At 43.3% G+C, this 23,147-nt stretch overlaps 9 non-coding genes across 9 annotated transcripts; all 9 read left to right on the plus strand.

Moving 5' to 3' along the window:
* Positions 1–362: 362 nt before the first annotated feature.
* Positions 363–434, plus strand: TRNAD-GUC. The gene has a single exon. It is a non-coding gene; the product is annotated as a tRNA-Asp (tRNA).
* Positions 435–538: 104 nt separating this feature from the next.
* Positions 539–612, plus strand: TRNAI-AAU. The gene has a single exon. It is a non-coding gene; the product is annotated as a tRNA-Ile (tRNA).
* A 2,635-nt stretch (positions 613–3,247) lies between these two features.
* Positions 3,248–3,319, plus strand: TRNAD-GUC. The gene has a single exon. It is a non-coding gene; the product is annotated as a tRNA-Asp (tRNA).
* A 6,686-nt stretch (positions 3,320–10,005) lies between these two features.
* On the plus strand, positions 10,006–10,077 carry TRNAD-GUC. The gene has a single exon. It is a non-coding gene; the product is annotated as a tRNA-Asp (tRNA).
* A 1,797-nt stretch (positions 10,078–11,874) lies between these two features.
* Positions 11,875–11,946, plus strand: TRNAD-GUC. The gene has a single exon. It is a non-coding gene; the product is annotated as a tRNA-Asp (tRNA).
* A 104-nt stretch (positions 11,947–12,050) lies between these two features.
* On the plus strand, positions 12,051–12,124 carry TRNAI-AAU. The gene has a single exon. It is a non-coding gene; the product is annotated as a tRNA-Ile (tRNA).
* Positions 12,125–13,360: 1,236 nt separating this feature from the next.
* TRNAD-GUC lies at positions 13,361–13,432 on the plus strand. The gene has a single exon. It is a non-coding gene; the product is annotated as a tRNA-Asp (tRNA).
* Positions 13,433–15,024: 1,592 nt separating this feature from the next.
* Positions 15,025–15,098, plus strand: TRNAI-AAU. The gene has a single exon. It is a non-coding gene; the product is annotated as a tRNA-Ile (tRNA).
* A 1,238-nt stretch (positions 15,099–16,336) lies between these two features.
* TRNAD-GUC lies at positions 16,337–16,408 on the plus strand. Its single transcript has one exon. It is a non-coding gene; the product is annotated as a tRNA-Asp (tRNA).
* Positions 16,409–23,147: the final 6,739 nt, after the last annotated feature.

Consider the following 23,147-nt stretch of genomic DNA (forward strand, 5'->3'; position numbering starts at 1 on the left):
CTAAGCATCTAAAATCAGGCTTTTTCTTTCCTATACAGTGCATGTAGGGAAGTGTGGGAATCAAAGTATTTGAGTTCAGTACTATTAGACTGACATCTAAGGGACAGGCCCCCGGCTATGGAGAAAGCAGAAAATAGCGGAGCAGCAGCTGCAGAAATAGGGGGCACAGAATTGTTGGGCAATGAGAAAGCAGCATAGTTTGCAGTTTTTGGTGAAGGTTCAGGCACGCTTTAAGCCATTTGTGCCGGTTTAACATTCGTACTTCTTGTTTGTTAGCAGTTTCTCCTACCTCCAGGCCGATGCCATTGTTCTAAAAGGGCCGCTGAATCAGGGTCGTGTGACCCATCCTGACCACCAGCATTTCCTCGTTAGTATAGTGGTAAGTATCCCCGCCTGTCACGCGGGAGACCGGGGTTCGATTCCCCGACGGGGAGGCCTTGCATTTTCTTAGTATAAACGACTATGTTAAGAAAGAAAGAGAAAACATTAAATAAACCTGTAGAAACGAGACAATGTGCGTGGCAGGGTGTAAGCTCCTGGCCGGTTAGCTCAGTTGGTTAGAGCGTGGTGCTAATAACGCCAAGGTCGCGGGTTCGATCCCCGTACGGGCCATTCTGTTTTTCACCTCTATGCAGTAAAGGTGGTTTAACAAGTAAAATTGTGGCAGCAAATAGCATGCGTATAATTTCTGCTCACATATAGCATAGTGCCATCTCAGGGCACGCTGTGTTCATGTAAAGCACTATATCCTTATGTTGGAGAACATAAGAAATGTTTGGATTTCTTACGTTAGTCTGTTTTCCCTTAGTCCTAACAACATCACAAGTATCCCTCCCTATCTTATTTTACTTTATAATTAAAAACTGCATGGGTGGGGTTGTAGTCACCATCATGGTAGTTGGAGAGGGCAATTAATTAGTCATTTGATTATTTAAATTCCATCCGTCCTACCATTTCACACGGGCAGAATTACCCCATTGTTGTGCTGCTGTTAGGACTAAGGGAGAAAAAGATTGCTACGAACAGTACATAAAGGCAGCTAGAAATTCAGTACATAAAGGCAGCTAGAAATCTGTTGTTATTAAATGGAGTGTAACTTTTTACACAAAGAGGAGTTATTATGGCAGTATGTTTGGTATCTAGCAACTTTGCTATGCAAGTAGGGTTAACATTTCTGCGTTTTTCCACTAGAAAAGTATCTGTATACTTTTGGCCCCTACATGTCTCCCTTCTACTAAATCTGCGGTTCAACCCCCTGTTGTCATGCTTTTTCTGTTCCAAGTAACACAGGAGCAGAGAGACAGACTACAGGAAGTTGGGGGGTGTCTATCTATCAAAGTGTGCTCCTATTTGCTCACCGGTAGCCTGCCTCTCCTAACAGCCAAACATGCAGCAAAGCAGCAGCTCATGTAAGTAAACTGAGCTCTTCCAGCTGCTTAATTCTGTGTCATGTCTCTCACTGCTATGCAATCCAGACATGACAAAGAACTAAGCATCTAAAATCAGGCTTTTGCTTTCCTATACAGTGCATGTAGGGAAGTGTGGGAATCAAAGTATTTGAGTTCAGTACTATTAGACTGACATCTAAGGGACAGGCCCCCGGCTATGGAGAAAGCAGAAAATAGCGGAGCAGCAGCTGCAGAAATAGGGGGCACAGAATTGTTGGGCAATGAGAAAGCAGCATAGTTTGCAGTTTTTGGTGAAGGTTCAGGCACGCTTTAAGCCATTTGTGCCGGTTTAACATTCGTACTTCTTGTTTGTTAGCAGTTTCTCCTACCTCCAGGCCGATGCCATTGTTCTAAAAGGGCCGCTGAATCAGGGTCGTGTGACCCATCCTGACCACCAGCAATTCCTCGTTAGTATAGTGGTAAGTATCCCCGCCTGTCACGCGGGAGACCGGGGTTCGATTCTCCGACGGGAAGGCCTTGCATTTTCTTAGTATAAACGACTATGTTAAGAAAGAAACAGAAAACATTAAATAAACCTGTAGAAACGAGACAATGTGCGTGGCAGGGTGTAAGCACCTGGCCGGTTAGCTCAGTTGGTTTGAGCGTGGTGCTAATAACGCCAAGGTCGCGGGTTCGATCCCTGTACGGGCCATTCTGTTTTTCACCTCTATGCAGTAAAGGTGGTTTAACAAGTAAAATTGTGGCAGCAAATAGCATGCGTATAATTTCTGCTCACATATAGTCTGTTTTCCCTTAGTCCTAACAACATCACAAGAATCCCTCCCTATCTTATTTTACTTTATAATTAAAAACTGCATGGGTGGGGTTGTAGTCACCATCATGGTAGTTGGAGAGGGCAATTACCTAGTCATTTGATTATTTAAATTCCATCCGTCCTACCATTTCACACGGGCAGAATTACCCCATTGTTGTGCTGCTGTTAGGACTAAGGGAGAAAAAGATTGCTACGAACAGTACATAAAGGCAGCTAGAAATTCAGTACATAAAGGCAGCTAGAAATCTGTTGTTATTAAATGGAGTGTAACTTTTTACACAAAGAGGAGTTATTATGGCAGTATGTTTGGTATCTAGCAACTTTGCTATGCAAGTAGGGTTAACATTTCTGCGTTTTTCCACTAGAAAAGTATCTGTATACTTTTGGCCCCTACATGTCTCCCTTCTACTAAATCTGCGGTTCAACCCCCTGTTGTCATGCTTTTTCTGTCCCAAGTAACACAGGAGCAGAGAGACAGACTACAGGAAGTTGGGGGGTGTCTATCTATCAAAGTGTGCTCCTATTTGCTCACCGGTAGCCTGCCTCTCCTAACAGCCAAACATGCAGAAAAGCAGCAGCTCATGTAAGTAAACTGAGCTCTTCCAGCTGCTTAGTTCTGTGTCATGTCTCTCACTGCTATGCAATCCAGACATGACAAAGAACTAAGCATCTAAAATCAGGCTTTTGCTTTCCTATACAGTGCATGTAGGGAAGTGTGGGAATCAAAGTATTTCAGTTCAGTACTATTAGACTGACATCTAAGGGACAGGCCCCCGGCTATGGAGAAAGCAGAAAATAGCGGAGCAGCAGCTGCAGAAATAGGGGGCACAGAATTGTTGGGCAATGAGAAAGCAGCATAGTTTGCAGTTTTTGGTGAAGGTTCAGGCACGCTTTAAGCCATTTGTGCCGGTTTAACATTCGTACTTCTTGTTTGTTAGCAGTTTCTCCTACCTCCAGGCCGATGCCATTGTTCTAAAAGGGCCGCTGAATCAGGGTCGTGTGACCCATCCCGACCACCAGCATTTCCTCGTTAGTATAGTGGTAAGTATCCCCGCCTGTCACGCGGGAGACCGGGGTTCGATTCCCCGACGGGGAGGCCTTGCATTTTCTTAGTATAAACGACTATGTTAAGAAAGAAAGAGAAAACATTAAATAAACCTGTAGAAACGAGACAATGTGCGTGGCAGGGTGTAAGCTCCTGGCCGGTTAGCTCAGTTGGTTAGAGCGTGGTGCTAATAATGCCAAGGTCGTGGGTTCGATCCCCGTACGGGCCATTCTGTTTATCACCTCTATGCAGTAAAGGTGGTTTAACAAGTAAAATTGTGGCAGCAAATAGCATGCGTATAATTTCTGCTCACATATAGCATAGTGCCATCTCAGGGCACGCTGTGTTCATGTAAAGCACTATATCCTTACGTTGGAGAACATAAGAAATGTTTGGATTTCTTACGTTAGTCTGTTTTCCCTTAGTCCTAACAACATCACAAGTATCCCTCCCTATCTTATTTTACTTTATAATTAAAAACTGCATGGGTGGGGTTGTAGTCACCATCATGGTAGTTGGAGAGGGCAATTAATTAGTCATTTGATTATTTAAATTCCATCCGTCCTACCATTTCACACGGGCAGAATTACCCCATTGTTGTGCTGCTGTTAGGACTAAGGGAGAAAAAGATTGCTACGAACAGTACATAAAGGCAGCTAGAAATTCAGTACATAAAGGCAGCTAGAAATCTGTTGTTATTAAATGGAGTGTAACTTTTTACACAAAGAGGAGTTATTATGGCAGTATGTTTGGTATCTAGCAACTTTGCTATGCAAGTAGGGTTAACATTTCTGCGTTTTTCCACTAGAAAAGTATCTGTATACTTTTGGCCCCTACATGTCTCCCTTCTACTAAATCTGCGGTTCAACCCCCTGTTGTCATGCTTTTTCTGTCCCAAGTAACACAGGAGCAGAGAGACAGACTACAGGAAGTTGGGGGGTGTCTATCTATCAAAGTGTGCTCCTATTTGCTCACCGGTAGCCTGCCTCTCCTAACAGCCAAACATGCAGCAAAGCAGCAGCTCATGTAAGTAAACTGAGCTCTTCCAGCTGCTTAGTTCTGTGTCATGTCTCTCACTGCTATGCAATCCAGACATGACAAAGAACTAAGCATCTAAAATCAGGCTTTTGCTTTCCTATACAGTGCATGTAGGGAAGTGTGGGAATCAAAGTATTTCAGTTCAGTACTATTAGACTGACATCTAAGGGACAGGCCCCCGGCTATGGAGAAAGCAGAAAATAGCGGAGCAGCAGCTGCAGAAATAGGGGGCACAGAATTGTTGGGCAATGAGAAAGCAGCATAGTTTGCAGTTTTTGGTGAAGGTTCAGGCACGCTTTAAGCCATTTGTGCCGGTTTAACATTCGTACTTCTTGTTTGTTAGCAGTTTCTCCTACCTCCAGGCCGATGCCATTGTTCTAAAAGGGCCGCTGAATCAGGGTCGTGTGACCCATCCCGACCACCAGCAATTCCTCGTTAGTATAGTGGTAAGTATCCCCGCCTGTCACGCGGGAGACCGGGGTTCGATTCTCCGACGGGAAGGCCTTGCATTTTCTTAGTATAAACGACTATGTTAAGAAAGAAAGAGAAAACATTAAATAAACCTGTAGAAACGAGACAATGTGCGTGGCAGGGTGTAAGCACCTGGCCGGTTAGCTCAGTTGGTTTGAGCGTGGTGCTAATAACGCCAAGGTCGCGGGTTCGATCCCTGTACGGGCCATTCTGTTTTTCACCTCTATGCAGTAAAGGTGGTTTAACAAGTAAAATTGTGGCAGCAAATAGCATGCGTATAATTTCTGCTCACATATAGCATAGTGCCATCTCAGGGCATGCTGTGTTCATGTAAAGCACTATATCCTTATGTTGGAGAACATAAGAAATGTTTGGATTTCTTACGTTAGTCTGTTTTCCCTTAGTCCTAACAACATCACAAGAATCCCTCCCTATCTTATTTTACTTTATAATTAAAAACTGCATGGGTGGGGTTGTAGTCACCATCATGGTAGTTGGAGAGGGCAATTACCTAGTCATTTGATTATTTAAATTCCATCCGTCCTACCATTTCACACGGGCAGAATTACCCCATTGTTGTGCTGCTGTTAGGACTAAGGGAGAAAAAGATTGCTACGAACAGTACATAAAGGCAGCTAGAAATCTGTTGTTATTAAATGGAGTGTAACTTTTTACACAAAGAGGAGTTATTATGGCAGTATGTTTGGTATCTAGCAACTTTGCTATGCAAGTAGGGTTAACATTTCTGCGTTTTTCCACTAGAAAAGTATCTGTATACTTTTGGCCCCTACATGTCTCCCTTCTACTAAATCTGCGGTTCAACCCCCTGTTGTCATGCTTTTTCTGTCCCAAGTAACACAGGAGCAGAGAGACAGACTACAGGAAGTTGGGGGGTGTCTATCTATCAAAGTGTGCTCCTATTTGCTCACCGGTAGCCTGCCTCTCCTAACAGCCAAACATGCAGCAAATCAGCAGCTCATGTAAGTAAACTGAGCTCTTCCAGCTGCTTAGTTCTGTGTCATGTCTCTCACTGCTATGCAATCCAGACATGACAAAGAACTAAGCATCTAAAATCAGGCTTTTGCTTTCCTATACAGTGTATGTAGGGAAGTGTGGGAATCAAAGTATTTCAGTTTAGTACTATTAGACTGACATCTAAGGGACAGGCCCCCGGCTATGGAGAAAGCAGAAAATAGCGGAGCAGCAGCTGCAGAAATAGGGGGCACAGAATTGTTGGGCAATGAGAAAGCAGCATAGTTTGCAGTTTTTAGTGAAGGTTCAGGCACGCTTTAAGCCATTTGTGCCGGTTTAACATTCGTACTTCTTGTTTGTTAGCAGTTTATCCTACCTCCAGGCCGATGCCATTGTTCTAAAAGGGCCGCTGAATCAGGGTCGTGTGACCCATCCCGACCACCAGCATTTCCTCGTTAGTATAGTGGTAAGTATCCCCGCCTGTCACGCGGGAGACCGGGGTTCGATTCCCCGACGGGAAGGCCTTGCATTTTCTTAGTATAAACGACTATGTTAAGAAAGAAAGAGAAAACATTAAATAAACCTGTAGAAACGAGACAATGTGCGTGGCAGGGTGTAAGCTCCTGGCCGGTTAACTCAGTTGGTTAGAGCGTGGTGCTAATAACGCCAAGGTCGCGGGTTCGATCCCCGTACGGGCCATTCTGTTTTTCACCTCTATGCAGTAAAGGTGGTTTAACAAGTAAAATTGTGGCAGCAAATAGCATGCGTATAATTTCTGCTCACATATAGCATAGTGCCATCTCAGGGCACGCTGTGTTCATGTAAAGCACTATATCCTTATGTTGGAGAACATAAGAAATGTTTGGATTTCTTACGTTAGTCTGTTTTCCCTTAGTCCTAACAACATCACAAGTATCCCTCCCTATCTTATTTTACTTTATAATTAAAAACTGCATGGGTGGGGTTGTAGTCACCATCATGGTAGTTGGAGAGGGCAATTAACTAGTCATTTGATTATTTAAATTCCATCCGTCCTACCATTTCACACGGGCAGAATTACCCCATTGTTGTGCTGCTGTTAGGACTAAGGGAGAAAAAGATTGCTACGAACAGTACATAAAGGCAGCTAGAAATTCAGTACATAAAGGCAGCTAGAAATCTGTTGTTATGAAATGGAGTGTAACTTTTTACACAAAGAGGAGTTATTATGGCAGTATGTTTGGTATCTAGCAACTTTGCTATGCAAGTAGGGTTAACATTTCTGCGTTTTTCCACTAGAAAAGTATCTGTATACTTTTGGCCCCTACATGTCTCCCTTCTACTAAATCTGCGGTTCAACCCCCTGTTGTCATGCTTTTTCTGTCCCAAGTAACACAGGAGCAGAGAGACAGACTACAGGAAGTTGGGGGGTGTGTATCTATCAAAGTGTGCTCCTATTTGCTCACCGGTAGCCTGCCTCTCCTAACAGCCAAACATGCAGAAAAGCAGCAGCTCATGTAAGTAAACTGAGCTCCTCCAGCTGCTTAGTTCTGTGTCATGTCTCTCACTGCTATGCAATCCAGACATGACAAAGAACTAAGCATCTAAAATCAGGCTTTTGCTTTCCTATACAGTGCATGTAGGGAAGTGTGGGAATCAAAGTATTTCAGTTCAGTACTATTAGACTGACATCTAAGGGACAGGCCCCCGGCTATGGAGAAAGCAGAAAATAGCGGAGCAGCAGCTGCAGAAATAGGGGGCACAGAATTGTTGGGCAATGAGAAAGCAGCATAGTTTGCAGTTTTTGGTGAAGGTTCAGGAACGCTTTAAGCCATTTGTGCCGGTTTAACATTCGTACTTCTTGTTTGTTAGCAGTTTCTCCTACCTCCAGGCCGATGCCATTGTTCTAAAAGGGCCGCTGAATCAGGGTCGTGTGACCCATCCCGACCACCAGCATTTCCTCGTTAGAAATTTACTCGTTAGAAATTCAGTACATAAAGGCAGCTAGAAATCTGTTGTTATTAAATGGAGTGTAACTTTTTACACAAAGAGGAGTTATTATGGCAGTATGTTTGGTATCTAGCAACTTTGCTATGCAAGTAGGGTTAACATTTCTGCGTTTTTCCACTAGAAAAGTATCTGTATACTTTTGGCCCCTACATGTCTCCCTTCTACTAAATCTGCGGTTCAACCCCCTGTTGTCATGCTTTTTCTGTCCCAAGTAACACAGGAGCAGAGAGACAGACTACAGGAAGTTGGGGGGTGTGTATCTATCAAAGTGTGCTCCTATTTGCTCACCGGTAGCCTGCCTCTCCTAACAGCCAAACATGCAGCAAAGCAGCAGCTCATGTAAGTAAACTGAGCTCTTCCAGCTGCTTAGTTCTGTGTCATGTCTCTCACTGCTATGCAATCCAGACATGACAAAGAACTAAGCATCTAAAATCAGGCTTTTGCTTTCCTATACAGTGCATGTAGGGAAGTGTGGGAATCAAAGTATTTCAGTTCAGTACTATTAGACTGACATCTAAGGGACAGGCCCCCGGCTATGGAGAAAGCAGAAAATAGCGGAGCAGCAGCTGAAGAAATAGGGGGCACAGAATTGTTGGGCAATGAGAAAGCAGCATAGTTTGCAGTTTTTGGTGAAGGTTCAGGCACGCTTTAAGCCATTTGTGCCGGTTTAACATTCGTACTTCTTGTTTGTTAGCAGTTTCTCCTACCTCCAGGCCGATGCCATTGTTCTAAAAGGGCCGCTGAATCAGGGTCGTGTGACCCATCCCGACCACCAGCATTTCCTCATTAGTATAGTGGTAAGTATCCCCGCCTGTCACGCGGGAGACCGGGGATCGATTCCCCGACGGGGAGGCCTTGCATTTTCTTAGTATAAACGACTATGTTAAGAAAGAAAGAGAAAACATTAAATAAACCTGTAGAAACGAGACAATGTGCGTGGCAGGGTGTAAGCTCCTGGCCGGTTAGCTCAGTTGGTTAGAGCGTGGTGCTAATAACGCCAAGGTCGTGGGTTCGATCCCCGTACGGGCAATTCTGTTTTTCACCTCTATGCAGTAAAGGTGGTTTAACAAGTAAAATTGTGGCAGCAAATAGCATGCGTATAATTTCTGCTCACATATAGCATAGTGCCATCTCAGGCACGCTGTGTTCATGTAAAGCACTATATCCTTATGTTGGAGAACATAAGAAATGTTTGGATTTCTTACGTTAGTCTGTTTTCCCTTAGTCCTAACAACATCACAAGTATCCCTCCCTATCTTATTTTACTTTAGAATTAAAAACTGCATGGGTGGGGTTGTAGTCACCATCATGGTAGTTGGAGAGGGCAATAAATTAGTCATTTGATTATTTAAATTCCATCCGTCCTACCATTTCACACGGGCAGAATTACCCCATTGTTGTGCTGCTGTTAGGACTAAGGGAGAAAAAGATTGCTACGAACAGTACATAAAGGCAGCTAGAAATTCAGTTCATAAAGGCAGCTAGAAATCTGTTGTTATTAAATGGAGTGTAACTTTTTACACAAAGAGGAGTTATTATGGCAGTATGTTTGGTATCTAGCAACTTTGCTATGCAAGTAGGGTTAACATTTCTGCGTTTTTCCACTAAAAAAGTATCTGTATACTTTTGGCCCCTACATGTCTCCCTTCTACTAAATCTGCGGTTCAACCCCCTGTTGTCATGCTTTTTCTGTCCCAAGTAACACAGGAGCAGAGAGACAGACTACAGGAAGTTGGGGGGTGTCTATCTATCAAAGTGTGCTCCTATTTGCTCACCGGTAGCCTGCCTCTCCTAACAGCCAAACATGCAGCAAAGCAGCAGCTCATGTAAGTAAACTGAGCTCTTCCAGCTGCTTAGTTCTGTGTCATGTCTCTCACTGCTATGCAATCCAGACATGACAAAGAACTAAGCATCTAAAATCAGGCTTTTGCTTTCCTATACAGTGCATGTAGGGAAGTGTGGGAATCAAAGTATTTCAGTTCAGTACTATTAGACTGACATCTAAGGGACAGGCCCCCGGCTATGGAGAAAGCAGAAAATAGCGGAGCAGCAGCTGCAGAAATAGGGGGCACAGAATTGTTGGGCAATGAGAAAGCAGCATAGTTTGCAGTTTTTGGTGAAGGTTCAGGCACGCTTTAAGCCATTTGTGCCGGTTTAACATTCGTACTTCTTGTTTGTTAGCAGTTTCTCCTACCTCCAGGCCGATGCCATTGTTCTAAAAGGGCCGCTGAATCAGGGTCGTGTGACCCATCCCCACCACCAGCATTTCCTCGTTAGTATAGTGGTAAGTATCCCCGCCTGTCACGCGGGAGACCGGGGTTCGATTCCCCGACGGGGAGCCCTTGCATTTTCTTAGTATAAACGACTATGTTAAGAAAGAAAGAGAAAACATTAAATAAACCTGTAGAAACGAGACAATGTGCGTGGCAGGGTGTAAGCTCCTGGCCGGTTAGCTCAGTTGGTTAGAGCGTGGTGCTAATAACGCCAAGGTTGCGGGTTCGATCGCCGTACGGGCCATTCTGTTTTTCACCTCTATGCAGTAAAGGTGGTTTAACAAGTAAAATTGTGGCAGCAAATAGCATGCGTATAATTTCTGCTCACATATAGCATAGTGCCATCTCAGGGCACGCTGTGTTCATGTAAAGCACTATATCCTTATGTTGGAGAACATAAGAAATGTTTGGATTTCTTACGTTAGTCTGTTTTCCCTTAGTCCTAACAACATCACAAGTATCCCTCCCTATCTTATTTTACTTTATAATTAAAAACTGCATGGGTGGGGTTGTAGTCACCATCATGGTAGTTGGAGAGGGCAATAAATTAGTCATTTGATTATTTAAATTCCATCCGTCCTACCATTTCACACGGGCAGAATTACCCCATTGTTGTGCTGCTGTTAGGACTAAGGGAGAAAAAGATTGCTACGAACAGTACATAAAGGCAGCTAGAAATTCAGTACATAAAGGCAGCTAGAAATCTGTTGTTATTAAATGGAGTGTAACTTTTTACACAAAGAGGAGTTATTATGGCAGTATGTTTGATATCTAGCAACTTTGCTATGCAAGTAGGGTTAACATTTCTGCGTTTTTCCACTAGAAAAGTATCTGTATACTTTTGGCCCCTACATGTCTCCCTTCTACTAAATCTGCGGTTCAACCCCCTGTTGTCATGCTTTTTCTGTCCCAAGTAACACAGGAGCAGAGAGACAGACTACAGGAAGTTGGGGGGTGTCTATCTATCAAAGTGTGCTCCTATTTGCTCACCGGTAGCCTGCCTCTCCTAACAGCCAAACATGCAGCAAAGCAGCAGCTCATGTAAGTAAACTGAGCTCTTCCAGCTGCTTAGTTCTGTGTCATGTCTCTCACTGCTATGCAATCCAGACATGACAAAGAACTAAGCATCTAAAATCAGGCTTTTGCTTTCCTATACAGTGCATGTAGGGAAGTGTGGGAATCAAAGTATTTCAGTTCAGTACTATTAGACTGACATCTAAGGGACAGGCCCCCGGCTATGGAGAAAGCAGAAAATAGCGGAGCAGCAGCTGCAGAAATAGGGGGCACAGAATTGTTGGGCAATGAGAAATGAGCATAGTTTGCAGTTTTTGGTGAAGGTGTATCTATCAAAGTGTGCTCCTATTTGCTCACCGGTAGCCTGCCTCTCCTAACAGCCAAACATGCAGAAAAGCAGCAGCTCATGTAAGTAAACTGAGCTCTTCCAGCTGCTTAGTTCTGTGTCATGTCTCTCACTGCTATGCAATCCAGACATGACAAAGAACTAAGCATCTAAAATCAGGCTTTTCCTTTCCTATACAGTGCATGTAGGGAAGTGTGGGAATCAAAGTATTTCAGTTCAGTACTATTAGACTGACATCTAAGGGACAGGCCCCCGGCTATGGAGAAAGCAGAAAATAGCGGAGCAGCAGCTGCAGAAATAGGGGGCACAGAATTGTTGGGCAATGAGAAAGCAGCATAGTTTGCAGTTTTTGGTGAAGGTTCAGGCACGCTTTAAGCCATTTGTGCCGGTTTAACATTCGTACTTCTTGTTTGTTAGCAGTTTCTCCTACCTCCAGGCCGATGCCATTGTTCTAAAAGGGCCGCTGAATCAGGGTCGTGTGACCCATCCCGATCACCAGCATTTCCTCGTTAGTATAGTGGTAAGTATCCCCGCCTGTCACGCGGGAGACCGGGGTTCGATTCCCCGACGGGGAGGCTTTGCATTTTCTTAGTATAAACGACTATGTTAAGAAAGAAAGAGAAAACATTAAATAAACCTGTAGAAACGAGACAATGTGCGTGGCAGGGTGTAAGCTCCTGGCCGGTTAGCTCAGTTGGTTAGAGCGTGGTGCTAATAACGCCAAGGTCGCGGGTTCGATCCCCGTACGGGCCATTCTGTTTTTCACCTCTATGCAGTAAAGGTGGTTTAACAAGTAAAATTGTGGCAGCAAATAGCATGCGTATAATTTCTGCTCACATATAGCATAGTGCCATCTCAGGGCACGCTGTGTTCATGTAAAGCACTATATCCTTATGTTGGAGAACATAAGAAATGTTTGGATTTCTTACGTTAGTCTGTTTTCCCTTAGTCCTAACAACATCACAAGTATCCCTCCCTATCTTATTTTACTTTATAATTAAAAACTGCATGGGTGGGGTTGTAGTCACCATCATGGTAGTTGGAGAGGGCAATAAATTAGTCATTTGATTATTTAAATTCCATCCGTCCTACCATTTCACACGGGCAGAATTACCCCATTGTTGTGCTGCTGTTAGGACTAAGGGAGAAAAAGATTGCTACGAACAGTACATAAAGGCAGCTAGAAATTCAGTACATAAAGGCAGCTAGAAATCTGTTTTTTAAATGGAGTGTAAATTTTTACACAAAGAGGAGTTATTATGGCAGTATGTTTGGTATCTAGCAACTTTGCTATGCAAGTAGGGTTAACATTTCTGCGTTTTTCCACTAGAAAAGTATCTGTATACTTTTGGCCCCTACATGTCTCCCTTCTACTAAATCTGCGGTTCAACCCCCTGTTGTCATGCTTTTTCTGTCCCAAGTAACACAGGAGCAGAGAGACAGACTACAGGAAGTTGGGGGGTGTCTATCTATCAAAGTGTGCTCCTATTTGCTCACCGGTAGCCTGCCTCTCCTAACAGCCAAACATGCAGCAAAGCAGCAGCTCATGTAAGTAAACTGAGCTCTTCCAGCTGCTTAGTTCTGTGTCATGTCTCTCACTGCTATGCAATCCAGACATGACAAAGAACTAAGCATCTAAAATCAGGCTTTTGCTTTCCTATACAGTGCATGTAGGGAAGTGTGGGAATCAAAGTATTTCAGTTCAGTACTATTAGACTGACATCTAAGGGACAGGCCCCTGGCTATGGAGAAAGCAGAAAATAGCGGAGCAGCAGCTGCAGAAATAGGGGGCACAGAATTGTTGGGCAATGAGAAATGAGCATAATTTGCAGTTTTTGGTGAAGGTTCAGGCACGCTTTAAGCCATTTGTGCCGGTTTAACATTCGTACTTCTTGTTTGTTAGCAGTTTCTCCTACCTCCAGGCCGATGCCATTGTTCTAAAAGGGCCGCTGAATCAGGGTCGTGTGACCCATCCCGACCACCAGCATTTCCTCGTTAGTATAGTGGTAAGTATCCCCGCCTGTCACGCGGGAGACCGGGGTTCGATTCCCCGACGGGGAGGCCTTGCATTTTCTTAGTATAAACGACTATGTTAAGAAAGAAAGAGAAAACATTAAATAAACCTGTAGAAACGAGACAATGTGCGTGGCAGGGTGTAAGCTCCTGGCCGGTTAGCTCAGTTGGTTAGAGCGTGGTGCTAATAACGCCAAGGTCGTGGGTTTGATCCCCGTACGGGCCATTCTGTTTTTCACCTCTATGCAGTAAAGGTGGTTTAACAAGTAAAATTGTGGCAGCAAATAGCATGCGTATAATTTCTGCTCACATATGGCATAGTGCTATCTCAGGGCACGCTGTGTTCATGTAAAGCACTATATCCTTATGTTGGAGAACATAAGAAATGTTTGGATTTCTTACGTTAGTCTGTTTTCCCTTAGTCCTAACAACATCACAAGTATCCCTCCCTATCTTATTTTACTTTATAATTAAAAACTGCATGGGTGGGGTTGTAGTCACCATCATGGTAGTTGGAGAGGGCAATTAATTAGTCATTTGATTATTTAAATTCCATCCGTCCTACCATTTCACACGGGCAGAATTACCCCATTGTTGTGCTGCTGTTAGGACTAAGGGAGAAAAAGATTGCTACGAACAGTACATAAAGGCAGCTAGAAATTCAGTACATAAAGGCAGCTAGAAATCTGTTGTTATTAAATGGAGTGTAACTTTTTACACAAAGAGGAGTTATTATGGCAGTATGTTTGGTATCTAGCAACTTTGCTATGCAAGTAGGGTTAACATTTCTGCGTTTTTCCACTAGAAAAGTATCTGTATACTTTTGGCCCCTACATGTCTCCCTTCTACTAAATCTGCGGTTCAACCCCCTGTTGTCATGCTTTTTCTGTCCAAAGTAACACAGGAGCAGAGAGACAGACTACAGGAAGTTGGGGGGTGTCTATCTATCAAAGTGTGCTCCTATTTGCTCACCGGTAGCCTGCCTCTCCTAACAGCCAAACATGCAGCAAAGCAGCAGCTCATGTAAGTAAACTGAGCTCTTCCAGCTGCTTAGTTCTGTGTCATGTCTCTCACTGCTATGCAATCCAGACATGACAAAGAACTAAGCATCTAAAATCAGGCTTTTGCTTTCCTATACAGTGCATGTAGGGAAGTGTGGGAATCAAAGTATTTCAGTTCAGTACTATTAGACTGACATCTAAGGGACAGGCCCCCGGCTATGGAGAAAGCAGAAAATAGCGGAGCAGCAGCTGCAGAAATAGGGGGCACAGAATTGTTGGGCAATGAGAAAGCAGCATAGTTTGCAGTTTTTGGTGAAGGTTCAGGCACGCTTTAAGCCATTTGTGCCGGTTTAACATTCGTACTTCTTGTTTGTTAGCAGTTTCTCCTACCTCCAGGCCGATGCCATTGTTCTAAAAGGGCCGCTGAATCAGGGTCGTGTGACCCATCCCGATCACCAGCATTTCCTAGTTAGTATAGTGGTAAGTATCCCCGCCTGTCACGCGGGAGACCGGGGTTCGATTCCCCGACGGGGAGGCTTTGCATTTTCTTAGTATAAACGACTATGTTAAGAAAGAAAGAGAAAACATTAAATAAACCTGTAGAAACGAGACAATGTGCGTGGCAGGGTGTAAGCTCCTGGCCGGTTAGCTCAGTTGGTTAGAGCGTGGTGCTAATAACGCCAAGGTCGCGGGTTCGATCCCCGTACGGGCCATTCTGTTTTTCACCTCTATGCAGTAAAGGTGGTTTAACAAGTAAAATTGTGGCAGCAAATAGCATGCGTATAATTTCTGCTCACATATAGCATAGTGCCATCTCAGGGCACGCTGTGTTCATGTAAAGCACTAAATCCTTATGTTGGAGAACATAAGAAATGTTTGGATTTCTTACGTTAGTCTGTTTTCCCTTAGTCCTAACAACATCACAAGTATCCCTCCCTATCTTATTTTACTTTATAATTAAAAACTGCATGGGTGGGGTTGTAGTCACCATCATGGTAGTTGGAGAGGGCAATTAATTAGTCATTTGATTATTTAAATTCCATCCGTCCTACCATTTCACACGGGCAGAATTACCCCATTGTTGTGCTGCTGTTAGGACTAAGGGAGAAAAAGATTGCTACGAACAGTACATAAAGGCAGCTAGAAATTCAGTACATAAAGGCAGCTAGAAATCTGTTGTTATTAAATGGAGTGTAAATTTTTACACAAAGAGGAGTTATTATGGCAGTATGTTTGGTATCTAGCAACTTTGCTATGCAAGTAGGGTTAACATTTCTGCGTTTTTCCACTAGAAAAGTATCTGTATACTTTTGGCCCCTACATGTCTCCCTTCTACTAAATCTGCGGTTCAACCCCCTGTTGTCATGCTTTTTCTGTCCCAAGTAACACAGGAGCAGAGAGACAGACTACAGGAAGTTGGGGGGTGTCTATCTATCAAAGTGTGCTCCTATTTGCTCACCGGTAGCCTGCCTCTCCTAACAGCCAAACATGCAGCAAAGCAGCAGCTCATGTAAGTAAACTGAGCTCTTCCAGCTGCTTAGTTCTGTGTCATGTCTCTCACTGCTATGCAATCCAGACATGACAAAGAACTAAGCATCTAAAATCAGGCTTTTGCTTTCCTATACAGTGCATGTAGGGAAGTGTGGGAATCAAAGTATTTCAGTTCAGTACTATTAGACTGACATCTAAGGGACAGGCCCCTGGCTATGGAGAAAGCAGAAAATAGCGGAGCAGCAGCTGCAGAAATAGGGGGCACAGAATTGTTGGGCAATGAGAAATGAGCATAATTTGCAGTTTTTGGTGAAGGTTCAGGCACGCTTTAAGCCATTTGTGCCGGTTTAACATTCGTACTTCTTGTTTGTTAGCAGTTTCTCCTACCTCCAGGCCGATGCCATTGTTCTAAAAGGGCCGCTGAATCAGGGTCGTGTGACCCATCCCGACCACCAGCATTTCCTCGTTAGTATAGTGGTAAGTATCCCCGCCTGTCACGCGGGAGACCGGGGTTCGATTCCCCGACGGGGAGGCCTTGCATTTTCTTAGTATAAACGACTATGTTAAGAAAGAAAGAGAAAACATTAAATAAACCTGTAGAAACGAGACAATGTGCGTGGCAGGGTGTAAGCTCCTGGCCGGTTAGCTCAGTTGGTTAGAGCGTGGTGCTAATAACGCCAAGGTCGTGGGTTTGATCCCCGTACGGTCCATTCTGTTTTTCACCTCTATGCAGTAAAGGTGGTTTAACAAGTAAAATTGTGGCAGCAAATAGCATGCGTATAATTTCTGCTCACATATGGCATAGTGCTATCTCAGGGCACGCTGTGTTCATGTAAAGCACTATATCCTTATGTTGGAGAACATAAGAAATGTTTGGATTTCTTACGTTAGTCTGTTTTCCCTTAGTCCTAACAACATCACAAGTATCCCTCCCTATCTTATTTTACTTTATAATTAAAAACTGCATGGGTGGGGTTGTAGTCACCATCATGGTAGTTGGAGAGGGCAATTAATTAGTCATTTGATTATTTAAATTCCATCCGTCCTACCATTTCACACGGGCAGAATTACCCCATTGTTGTGCTGCTGTTAGGACTAAGGGAGAAAAAGATTGCTACGAACAGTACATAAAGGCAGCTAGAAATTCAGTACATAAAGGCAGCTAGAAATCTGTTGTTATTAAATGGAGTGTAACTTTTTACACAAAGAGGAGTTATTATGGCAGTATGTTTGGTATCTAGCAACTTTGCTATGCAAGTAGGGTTAACATTTCTGCGTTTTTCCACTAGAAAAGTATCTGTATACTTTTGGCCCCTACATGTCTCCCTTCTACTAAATCTGCGGTTCAACCCCCTGTTGTCATGCTTTTTCTGTCCAAAGTAACACAGGAGCAGAGAGACAGACTACAGGAAGTTGGGGGGTGTCTATCTATCAAAGTGTGCTCCTATTTGCTCACCGGTAGCCTGCCTCTCCTAACAGCCAAACATGCAGCAAAGCAGCAGCTCATGTAAGTAAACTGAGCTCTTCCAGCTGCTTAGTTCTGTGTCATGTCTCTCACTGCTATGCAATCCAGACATGACAAAGAACTAAGCATCTAAAATCAGGCTTTTGCTTTCCTATACAGTGCATGTAGGGAAGTGTGGGAATCAAAGTATTTCAGTTCAGTACTATTAGACTGACATCTAAGGGACAGGCCCCCGGCTATGGAGAAAGCAGAAAATAGCGGAGCAGCAGCTGCAGAAATAGGGGGCACAGAATTGTTGGGCAATGAGAAAGCAGCATAGTTTGCAGTTTTTGGTGAAGGTTCAGGCACGCTTTAAGCCATTTGTGCCGGTTTAACATTCGTACTTCTTGTTTGTTAGCAGTTTCTCCTACCTCCAGGCCGATGCCATTGTTCTAAAAGGGCCGCTGAATCAGGGTCGTGTGACCCATCCCGACCACCAGCATTTCCTCGTTAGTATAGTGGTAAATATCCCCGCCTGTCACGCGGGAGACAGGGGTTCGATTCCCCGACGGGGATGCCTTGCATTTTCTTAGTATAAACGACTATGTTAAGAAAGAAAGAGAAAACATTAAATAAACCTGTAGAAACGAGACAATGTACGTGGCAGGGTGTAAGCTCATGGCCGGTTAGCTCAGTTGGTTAGAGCGTGGTGCTAATAACGCCAAGGTCGCGGGTTAGATCCCCGTACGGGCCATTCTGTTTTTCACCTCTATGCAGTAAAGGTGGTTTAACAAGTAAAATTGTGGCAGCAAATAGCATGCGTATAATTTGTGCTCACATATAGCATAGTGCCATCTCAGGGCACGCTGTGTTCATGTAAAGCACTATATCCTTATGTTGGAGAACATAAGAAATGTTTGGATTTCTTACGTTAGTCTGTTTTCCCTTAGTCCTAACAACATCACAAGTATCCCTCCCTATCTTATTTTACTTTATAATTAAAAACTGCATGGGTGGGGTTGTAGTCACCATCATGGTAGTTGGAGAGGGCAATTAATTAGTCATTTGATTATTTAAATTCCATCCGTCCTACCATTTCACACGGGCAGAATTACCCCATTGTTGTGCTGCTGTTAGGACTAAGGGAGAAAAAGATTGCTACGAACAGTACATAAAGGCAGCTAGAAATTCAGTACATAAAGGCAGCTAGAAATCTTAATGTGACCTATAAACTGTACAACTCAATTGAAAAACAAACTGAAATCTTTTAGGTAGAGGGAAGAAAAAATATAAAAATTAAATAATATTGTTGCATAAGTGTGCACACCCTTAAACTAATACTTTGTTGAAGCACCTTTTGCTTTTATTACAGCAGTCTTTTTGGGTATGAGTCTATCAGCAAAAATGAAAATTTATGTTTGTGTGAGAAGGGTACAAGGGTATTCTTTCTCCAGAGTTTCTGAGATCTCAGCTAACTGAATGGAGGAGGGTTGCTGGGCCACTGTCTCGACCTGCTCTTTGAAAACTGACAATATAAGCTTTAAAACAAGACCAGGTTTGAAGCATTATCTACAGTTGTGTTCAAAATTATTCAACCCCCAATGCTGTAAAAAGTTTTAGAGAATTTAGTGTACATTTGTAATTGTGTTCAGAATGAAATCTTACAAGGACTTTTTAAAGAACCAAATGCAACTAAAATGACATGAATTGTTTTTGTAATACAGTATTAAATATTTTTTTTGTGATTTCTTCATTGACAATTATTCAACCCCTTAACCACCTCCGGACCGCCTAACGCAGGATCGCGTTCCGGAGGTGGTAGCCCTGCGCAGAGTCACGCATATATGCGTCATCTCGCGATGGGCGAGATTTCCTGTGAACGCGCGCACACAGGCGCACGCGCTCACAGGAACGGAAGGTAAGAGAGTTGATCTCCAGCCTGCCAGCGGCGATCGTTCGCTGGCAGGCTGGAGATGTGTTTTTTTTAACCCCTAACAGGTATATTAGACGCTGTTTTGATAACAGCGTCTAATATACCTGCTACCTGGTCCTCTGGTGGTCCCATTTGTTTGGATCGACCACCAGAGGACACAGGTAGCTCAGTAAAGTCCCACCAAGCACCACTACACTACACTACACCCCCCCCCCGTCACTTATTAACCCCTTATTAGCCCCTGATCACCCCATATAGACTCCCTGATCACCCCCCTGTCATTGATCACCCCCCTGTCATTGATTACCCCCCTGTAAAGCTCCATTCAGATGTCCGCATGATTTTTACGGATCCACTGATAGATGGATCAGATCCGCAAAACGCATCCGGACGTCTGAATGAAGCCTTACAGGGGCGTGATCAATGACTGTGGTTATCACCCCATATAGACTCCCTGATCACCCCCCCTGTCATTGATTACACCCCTGTCATTGATCAACCCCCTGTAAAGCTCCATTCAGACGTCCGCATGATTTTTACGGATGCACTGATAGATGGATCCGATCCTCAAAACGCATCCGGACGTCTGAATGAAGCCTTACAGGGGCATGATCAATGACTGTGGTGATCACCCCATATAGACTCCCTGATCACCCCCCTGTCATTGATCAACCCCCCTGTCATTGATCACCCCCCTGTCATTGATCCCCCCCTCTGTAAGGCTCCATTCAGATATTTTTTTGGCCCAAGTTAGCAGAATTATTTTTTTTTTTTCTTACATAGTCTCATATTCCACTAACTTGTGTCAAAAAATAAAATCTCACATGAACTCACCATACCCCTCACGGAATCCAAATGCGTAAAATTTTTTAGACATTTATATTCCAGACTTCTTCTCACGCTTTAGGGCCCCTAGAATGCCAGGGCAGTATAAATACCCCACATGTGACCCCATTTCGGAAAGAAGACACCCCCAGGTATTCCGTGAGGGGCATATTGAGTCCATGAAAGATTGAATTTTTTGTCCCAAGTTAGCGGAACGGGAGACTTTGTGAGAAAAAAATTAAAAATATCAATTTCCGCTAACTTGTGCCAAAAAAAAAAAATTTCTATGAACTCGCCATGCCCCTCATTGAATACCTTGGGGTGTCTTCTTTCCAAAATGGGGTCACATGTGGGGTATTTATACTGCTCTGGCATTCTAGGGGCCCCAAAGCGTGAGAAGAAGTCTGGTATCCAAATGTCTAAAAATGCCCTCCTAAAAGGAATTTGGGCACCTTTGCGCATCTAGGCTGCAAAAAAGTGTCACACATCTGGTATCGCCGTACTCAGGAGAAGTTGGGGAATGTGTTTTGGGGTGTCATTTTACATATACCCATGCTGGGTGAGAGAAATATCTTGGTCAAATGCCAACTTTGTATAAAAAAATGGGAAAAGTTGTCTTTTGCCAAGATATTTCTCTCACCCAGCATGGGTATATGTAAAATGACACCCCAAAACACATTCCCCAACTTCTCCTGAATACGGCGATACCACATGTGTGACACTTTTTTGCAGCCTAGGTGGGCAAAGGGGCCCATATTCCAAAGAGCACCTTTAGGATTTCACAGGTCATTTACCTACTTACCACACATTAGGGCCCCTGGAAAATGCCAGGGCAGTATAACTACCCCACAAGTGACCCCATTTTGGAAAGAAGACACCCCAAGGTATTCCGTGAGGGGCATGGCGAGTTCCTAGAATTTTTTATTTTTTGTCACAAGTTAGTGGAAAATGCTTATTTTTTTTTTATTTTTTTTTTCATACAAAGTCTCATATTCCACTAACTTGTGACAAAAAATAAAAAGTTCCATGAACTCACTATGCCCATCAGCGAATACCTTGGGGTCTCTTCTTTCCAAAATGGGGTCACTTGTGGGGTAGTTATACTGCCCTGGCATTCTAGGGGCCCAAATGTGTGGTAAGGAGTTTGAAATCAAATTCTGTAAAAAATGACCTGTGAAATCCGAAAGGTGCTCTTTTGAATATGGGCCCCTTTGCCCTCCTAGGCTGCAAAAAAGTGTCACACATCTGGTATCTCCGTAATCGGGAGAAGTTGGGGAATGTGTTTTGGGGTGTCATTTTACATATACCCATGCTGGGTGAGAGAAATATCTTGGCAAAAGACAACTTTTCCCATTTTTTTATACAAAGTTGGCATTTGACCAAGATATTTATCTCACCCAGCATGGGTATATGTAAAAAGACACCCCAAAACACATTCCTCAACTTCTCCTGAATACAGAGATACCAGATGTGTGACACTTTTTTGCAGCCTAGGTGGGCAAAGGGGCCCACATTCCAAAGAGCACCTTTCGGATTTCACAGGTCATTTACCTACTTACCACACATTTGGGCCCCTAGAATGCCAGGGCAGTATAACTACCCCACAAGTGACCCCATTTTGGAAAGAAGAGACCCCAAGGTATTCGCTGATGGGCATAGTGAGTTCATGGAAGTTTTTATTTTTTGTCACAAGTTTGTGGAATATGAGACTTTGTATGAAAAAAAAAATTAAAAAAAAAATCATCATTTTCCACTAACTTGTGACAAAAAATAAAAAATTCTAGGAACTCGCCATGCCCCTCACGGAATACCTTGGGGTGTCTTCTTTCCAAAATGGGGTCACTTGTGGGGTAGTTATACTGCCCTGGTATTCTAGGGGCCCAAATGTGTGGTAAGGAGTTTGAAATCAAATTCAGGAAAAAATGAGGAGTGAAATCCGAAAGGTGCTCTTTGGAATATGGGCCCCTTTGCCCACCTAGGCTGCAAAAAAGTGTCACACATCTGGTATCCCCGTACTCAGGAGAAGTTGAGGAATGTGTTTTGGGGTGTCTTTTTACATATACCCATGCTGGGTGAGATAAATATCTTGGTCAAATGACAACTTTGTATAAAAAAATGGGAAAAGTTGTCTTTTGCCAAGATATTTCTCTCACCCAGCATGGGTATATATAAAATGACACCCCAAAACACATTCCCCACCTTCTCCTCAGTACGGAGATTCCAGATGTGTGACACTTTTTTGCAGCCTAGGTGGGCAAAGGGGCCCATATTCCAAAGAGCACCTTTCGGATTTCACAGGTCATTTTTTACAGAATTTGATTTCAAACTCCTTACCACACATTTGGGCCCCTAGAATGCCAGGGCAGTATAACTACCCCACAAGTGACCCCATTTTGGAAAGAAGAGACCCCAAGGTATTCGCTGATGGGCATAGTGAGTTCATAAAACTTTTTATTTTTTGTCACAAGTTAGTGGAATATGAGACTTTGTAAGAAAAAAAAAAAAAAAAAAAAAATCATCATTTTCCGCTAACTTGTGACAAAAAATAAAAAGTTCTATGAACTCACTATGCCCATCAGCGAATACCTTAGGGTGTGTACTTTCAGAAATGGGGTCATTTGTGGGGTGTTTGTACTGTCTGGGCATTGTAGAACCTCAGGAAACATGACAGGTGCTCAGAAAGTCAGAGCTGCTTCAAAAAGCGGAAATTCACATTTTTGTACCATAGTTTGTAAACGCTATAACTTTTACCCAAACCATTTTTTTTTTACCCAAACATTTTTTTTTTATCAAAGACATGTAGAACTATAAATTTAGAGCAAAATTTCTATATGGATGTCGTTTTTTTTGCAAAATTTTACTACTGAAAGTGAAAAATGTCATTTTTTTGCAAAAAAATCGTTAAATTTCGATTAATAACAAAAAAAGTAAAAATGTCAGCAGCAATGAAATACCACCAAATGAAAGCTCTATTAGTGAGAAGAAAAGGAGGTAAAATTCATTTGGGTGGTAAGTTGCATGACCGAGCAATAAACGGTGAAAGTAGTGTAGGTCAGAAGTGTAAAAAGT

Source organism: Bufo bufo, unplaced genomic scaffold (genome assembly GCF_905171765.1).
Source record: "Bufo bufo unplaced genomic scaffold, aBufBuf1.1, whole genome shotgun sequence".
NCBI classification, from domain to species: domain Eukaryota; kingdom Metazoa; phylum Chordata; class Amphibia; order Anura; family Bufonidae; genus Bufo; species Bufo bufo.